The 6000-nt window shown below is 44.9% G+C and overlaps 1 protein-coding gene and 1 long non-coding RNA gene across 7 annotated transcripts in view; one reads left to right on the top strand and one right to left on the bottom strand.

The window, feature by feature from the left end:
• Positions 1-8: 8 nt before the first annotated feature.
• LOC145722777 (uncharacterized) overlaps positions 9-6000 on the bottom strand; it is a 13482-nt gene continuing 7490 nt past the window's right edge. The window contains exons 1-3 of one of the 2 annotated variants that reach the window (XR_014147304.1): positions 4652-5159; positions 513-623; positions 9-116 (exon numbers count right to left, since the gene is read on the bottom strand). This is a non-coding gene — a long non-coding RNA (uncharacterized LOC145722777). Of the gene's footprint in view, positions 117-512; positions 624-4651; positions 5160-6000 lie in introns of those variants that run through there. The other variant, XR_014147305.1, reaches the window with a different exon arrangement.
• Positions 5169-6000, top strand: part of ZFP2 (ZFP2 zinc finger protein) — a 21128-nt gene continuing 20296 nt past the window's right edge. For 3 of the 5 annotated variants that reach the window (XM_031017635.2, XM_081827311.1, XM_081827308.1), the window contains exon 1: positions 5169-5239. The gene's annotated coding sequence lies outside the window, so the exon portion shown is untranslated. Of the gene's footprint in view, positions 5240-5285; positions 5412-6000 lie in introns of those variants that run through there. The other 2 variants (XM_031017636.2, XM_081827309.1) reach the window with 2 other exon arrangements.

Here is a 6000-nt window from a genome sequence, read left to right as displayed (position 1 = left end):
AAAAAAAAAAAAAAAAGGATGTGATTCTTCTTCCTTGACTCAAGATGAAACTCATTTCCAAGTATTCCCCATTCTTGTAGGAAACTCTGGATTTCCTGATCTCTCCAAGGACTGGCCTGGAAGGAACAGAGAAATGTGGATGCTCTTTGGCATGACTCACTCCTGATATGTGAGTGGTTTTCAGAGACTCTCCTTCTATATGGTAGATAATATGGCTGATAAGGCCCATATATGCCTTTTTGTCTGCTGGTGGGAGATGAGAAATCCTTAAATGGGAAGGTCAGGAACCAGCATCACTGGGCCAAGTAATGTCCAATCCCCATACTCACAAACCTGTCAGGAAGCATCTGTGTGTCTGGATATTATTCAAGTTCATGAATGAAAAAAATCTGAAAACTGACTGAACAAAAGGATTTTAACTAAGGAATTCCTGGCCTGGAAGGGGGCTCTTCCTTTGTTTTAGGGAATGTGGTACCTGTCCTTGCAAGGGGCCTCATTTACCTTCCACTCACCAGGATTCTGTGGGCAAAGACAGGGCTCCAGGTACCCAGAGTCACGCCTATCATCCACGGAGTTGCCCTGTGGGCCAGGATAGGAACTTAGGGCTGGTGAAGGTCCTGAGGCTAGGGTGGGAAATATGGAGAAAAAGAAAAGTGGCTGTTAGATTGTTGTGACCAGAAGGCTGCTCTTGTCCCAGAGTTTCTTTTTCTTCCTTTGCTGCCTTAAGATTTCTAATATTTCAGTTAACATAATGCCCTAGGTCCATCCATGCTGTCACAAATGGCATGATCTCATCCTTCTTTATGGATGAGTAATAATCTATTGTGTTTATAGACCACCTCTTCCTTATCCATTCATCTATCAGTGATGGACACTTGGGCTGTTTCCATATCTTGGCTCTTATAAATAATGCTGCAGTAAACATAGGGGTGCACATATCTTTTCAAGTTAGTGGTTTTGTTTTCTTTGGGTAAATACCCAGTAGTGGGAATATTGGATCATATGGTATTTCTGTTTTTAATTTTTGAGGAATTTCCATACTGTATTCCACAGTCGCTGCACCCATTTATATTCCCACCAACAGTGCACAAAGGTTCCTTCAGTCAGATTGAGAAAGACAAATACCATATGATTTCACTTGTGTGTGGAATCTAAAAAAAAAAAAACACATGAATAAGCAAACAAGCAGAATCAGACCAAAAAATATAAATATAGAGAACAAACTGATGGAGAGGAGTGGAGAGATGGGCAAAATGGGTAAAGGGGAGTGGAAGATACTGTCTTCCAGTTATGGAATGAAAAGTCACTGGAATAAATAAATGGCACAGCATAAGGAATATACTCAATGATAAGGTAATAGCATTAAATGGTGACAGAAGGAGCGACCCTTGTGGTGAGCATGTGTGGTGAACAAGGGTAAAAACTTGTCAAATCACCATGTTATACACTGAGACTAATGTAACATTGTGTCAGCTATACTCGAGTTGAGAAAAAGAAAAAGATTTTTAATATCTCAGTGGAGTCACCTTTTTTTAATTAATTTTTTAAATTTTTTAATTTAATAATAAAAGTTATTTTAACATGAGGCAATCTATTAATGTCTGACCTGCGAACCTGTTAAAATATGGGAAGTCACAGTATTGAAAATAATAATCTAATGTTCTAGGAAGTAAGCTAGAATCATGTCATTTTTTTTTTTTAAAGATTTTATTTATTTATTTGAGAGAAAGAGAGACAGAGACAGCACGAGCAGGAAGGGTGGGAGGGGCAGAGGCAGAGGGAGAAGCAGGCTCCCCACTGAGCAGGGAGCCCGATGCGGGGCTCGATCCCAAGACCCTGAGACCATGACCTGAGTCGAAGGCAGCCGCTCAACTGATTTTATTTATTTTATTTATTTATTTTATTATTTTATTTGAGAGAGAGAGAATTTTTACTTACTTATTTATTTATCTGAGAGATTTTATTTATTTGAGAGAGAGAGAATGAGCAGTGGGAAGGGGCAGAGGGAGAGGGAGAGAGAGCACAAGCAGGGGAGCAGCAGAGGGACAGGGAGAAGCAGACTCCCTGCTGAGGGGGAAGCCCGATGTGGGACTCGATCCCAGGACCCGGAGATCATGACCCAAGCGGAAGGCAGACACTTAACCAACTGAGCCACCCAGGCGCCCCTAGAATCATGTCATTTTAAAGTAATAAAGAGTCCCAAGCTTCCCCTTCTGCCTGTGATGAAAGCATAAGATCCAGACTTCCAGCACCAAATGAGTAAAGAGCCAGATGAACTATATGAAATGTAACAATAGGAGAACAGGACAGTGTCTGGAGGCAGGAACCAAATGACAGGAGCTCCAAGGCTGCCCCAGCTCAGAGCCTGCAGAGCTTCCAGGATGCAGTGAGGAGGGGATCCAGGCAGAGAGTGGGGGTCCCCCTGAGTTAAGGAAACAGGGATGATAATTTGAGGAGAGAAAGGCAGCCTCGGGTCCAACTACCAAGGAGGTACTTGCTGCAACGAGGGGAAGTTGAAAAAATATCAGAGGAGTCCAGTGGGAGTTTGGTAAAAGAATCTGTTAGCATGACTGGCCCAATCTCTAAATAGTCCCTTTACCTAAATTTTTAAAGAAGTTTCTAGTCGTTTTAAAAATGTCTAATTGGGGTGCGCCTGGGTGGCTCAGAGAGCTAAGCTGCCAACTCTCGATTTCTGCTCAGGTCATGGTCTCAGGGTCATGGGATCGAGCCCTGCATCAGGCTCTGCATGCTCAACAGGGAGTTGGAGCCTACTTGAGATTCTCTCCCTCTCCCTCTCCTTCTGCCCCTTCTCCTGCTTGTGTGCTCTCTAAAATAAATAAATAAATCTTTAAAAAAATATCTAATTGGCATTGTGAAATTATATGGCTTTTATGATACCAATTCTTTGAAATGTTTAAGACTACTTCATAGCCTAGCATGAGGTCATTTTTTTTTTTAAAGTGTAATAAAAATGTGTTTTCATTAATTTTTGAATGCAGTATTCTATATGTCTATTCATTAAATCAAAGTTGTTTATTTTGCTCTTCAGAAATTCCGTATCCTTAGTGACATTTTGGGGGGAGGGGTCAACTTTTCTACCAGTTACTGATAAAGACAGGTTAAAAATACCTCTGTAATGGATTTGTCAATTCTCCTGTCAATTTTTTTTTTTTAAAGATTTTATTTATTTATTTGAGACAGAGAGAATGAGAGACAGAGAACATGAGAGGGAGGAGGGTCAGAGGGAGAAGCAGACTCCCCGCCGAGCAGGGGGAGCCCGATGCGGGACTCGATCCCGGGACTCCAGGATCATGACCTGAGCCGAAGGCAGTCGCTCAACCAACTGAGCCACCCAGGTGCCCCACTCTCCTGTCAATTTTTGCTTTATATATTTTGAAGCTACATTGTTAAATATGTAAGATTTCATTAATATTTTTTCTTGGTGAATTAACTTTTTATTGATATGTAATTACCTTTCCTATTTCTAGTAATATTTTTTTCTTAATGTGTTATTTTTTATTTAACTAAATGTAGCCACATGAATTTTCTTTGGTTAATATTTACCAGATGTATCTTTTCCCAACATTCTACTTTTAAGATGTGTGTATCCTTGTTTTAGCATATAGCTGTGTTTCTAAAAATCTAGTCTTACAGTATTTTACTGTTAATTGGAAAGTTCAGTCCATGTGCATATCTAGTGATTACTGATAGACCTGGATTTATTGCTACCATCTCCTTATGTACCTTTAATTTGTCCAAATTTTTGTTTCTGGGTTTTTTGCATATGTGGTTTATTTTATTTTATTTTATTCTATTCTATTTTATTTTACTTTACTTTTTATTTTTTTGTCCTCCCTCTCCCCTACCCCATTCCCTCTGCTACTTGTTTGAAAACTGCACACTCTATGTTGTGAGTTTTATCAAGGACCATTTCTCTATCAGAGCAACTATGATGAATATGTTCATGTAGTTTCTAATGTAAGAATGACCTGTAATGGTGGAGAAACTGGTTCAAGGTATTTGTCTTACTGTAGAGACATATTTTTACTTAGTTTGGTGCTATCTGGGTTACTTTAGCTTGATTAAATGAATTGTGAAAACTTTCATATTTTGCAATATTTTGCAATAGTTCACACAACTCTCAAGAGGAAATAAAGTTAGTTAAATGAATTAAGGCACTAGTTAAAAGTAGTAAAGAAATATTTTATTCAGTACTACTGCAATAGGGGAGAGAGGCTTCAGTAAAACTGAACTCAACTCCCAATACAGCAAAGACAGCTGGGGATTTACAGTAACACGGTAAGGGGATCAGTGGATGCAAAATTACCAAAAGGAGACAGCAAGTTGGGGGATTCTTGCAAACCTGTCTCAATAGGATTCTTGTTAAAGGCAGGCCAAGGACGTAGACATCAAGAGTAGGGGATAAGGAAATTGATCGGACGCCAAGAATGGGGTTTCTACCTAAACTGACTTAGCAGGACTCTTGCTAAAACTAGGGCACCGCAGGCTAGGATTGGGCCCAGTGTGGCCTAGGAGAGAGAGGACTCGGAGGAAACTGAAGTTTGTGGTCAACTCTCTGTCACAACTATAGAAAGAGGCAGAGAAAATCAGCATTTATCTTGATAAAAACAAGTATCACAATCTACGCTACCATACTGATAAGTCCCGAATGTCACGTATTTCTCCAAGTTCCGGCGACAGATAAAGCTGAACCAACTCTGGCCATACGTTTAACTAGACATTTTCGCCGCATTCCACACCGTGCGATACTGAGCACCTAGCGCAGCGCCCGACACCGAGCTAGCCGTGGGGGTACAGTAATCTCCGTTCACGGAGGGCCCACCACGTACACGGCACAACTTGGCAGGGGACTCATCTCACAAGAGAAAAGTGAGGCTTACTTAAGGCGCTCTGCCCCTTCTCCCCTCCACGTGGGTTAAGCACCGACAGGCTCTAACGAGGAGGAGCTTCTTTGGGGTAGCCGGGGCAAGGTCGTCACCCGGTCCCCTCGCAGCTTCCCAAGACAACACCCGATTAACGAGGCGCAGCCATGCCGGAAGCCCCCACGGTTCTACGGTTGGGATCGCCCCGCCCGCCCGCGGGCTCGCGCCTGCGCACTCCGACTGCCGCGCCGCGCCGCGCCCCTGCAGCCTTGTGGGAAATGTAGTCTGGCGCCCAGGGCGTAGGCGCCGGGCAGGGCTGCGTCCGCACTGGTTGCTCCCGCTCCAGCTGGGAGAGGGTGAGTGCTGGGCCGCGGTAAGACGCACCGCATCGGGTTGGCGCCAGGCGAAGGCCCAGGCAGGCGGAGGCCCGGACGGCCGGGCGAGGCCCCTGAGGGGCGGGGCCAGCGGTGGATGGGCTGGGGGCCGCGGCCTCTCGGTCCCCGCGCGGCGCCGGGCCGCTCGCTCCAGGTGCGCCCTCTCTCGCCCCGGGAGCCCGGCCGGGTGGGAACACCGAGAGCTGAGGGCCGCCACCTGTCGGGAGCGGCGAGGGCGGGGGACGTGGTGCGGCGGCCCCGGGCCCGAGGGCTCTGGGAGTCGCTCAGATCCTGGGTTCCTCCCCGCCGCGGGCTTTCCCCGGGCCCCGCTTCGGAAGTCTCGGGGGATGCTGCACCTGGTGCGCGGTCTCGGGGCTCCAGCACCTGCCCTTTGTGTCCGCCTCGTGTGGCGGACGCGCCCTCTGTGATCTCCGATTCCGAGCGGCGCTGGCGTGGACTCCCCTTGATCCATCTAAGAATGGGGAGTTCGACCCCGTGCAGGTTTCTATTTCAGGACTCTTTTTTTTTTTTTTAAGCAATTTTTTCTCCGCTTCCCCCAGCCCCCCAAAAAGAATAAGTTCACTATAGGAAAACGAGAAATTTCAGAGGAGCATTAAAAAAAAATTATCTGAAAACTGTCAAAATCTGCACGTCGGCGTATAAACAGAGAAAGGCTTTGTTTTTACACAAAGATGTGGACATTAGTGTCCTTTTCTCCATTTACGTTTAAAACTGAGCTTTGA

Source organism: Leptonychotes weddellii, chromosome 7, assembly GCF_054177405.1.
Source record: "Leptonychotes weddellii isolate Sample4059 chromosome 7, ASM5417740v2, whole genome shotgun sequence".
Classification (NCBI taxonomy): Eukaryota; Metazoa; Chordata; class Mammalia; order Carnivora; family Phocidae; genus Leptonychotes; species Leptonychotes weddellii.
This window is presented reverse-complemented; position numbering and strand designations above follow the sequence as displayed.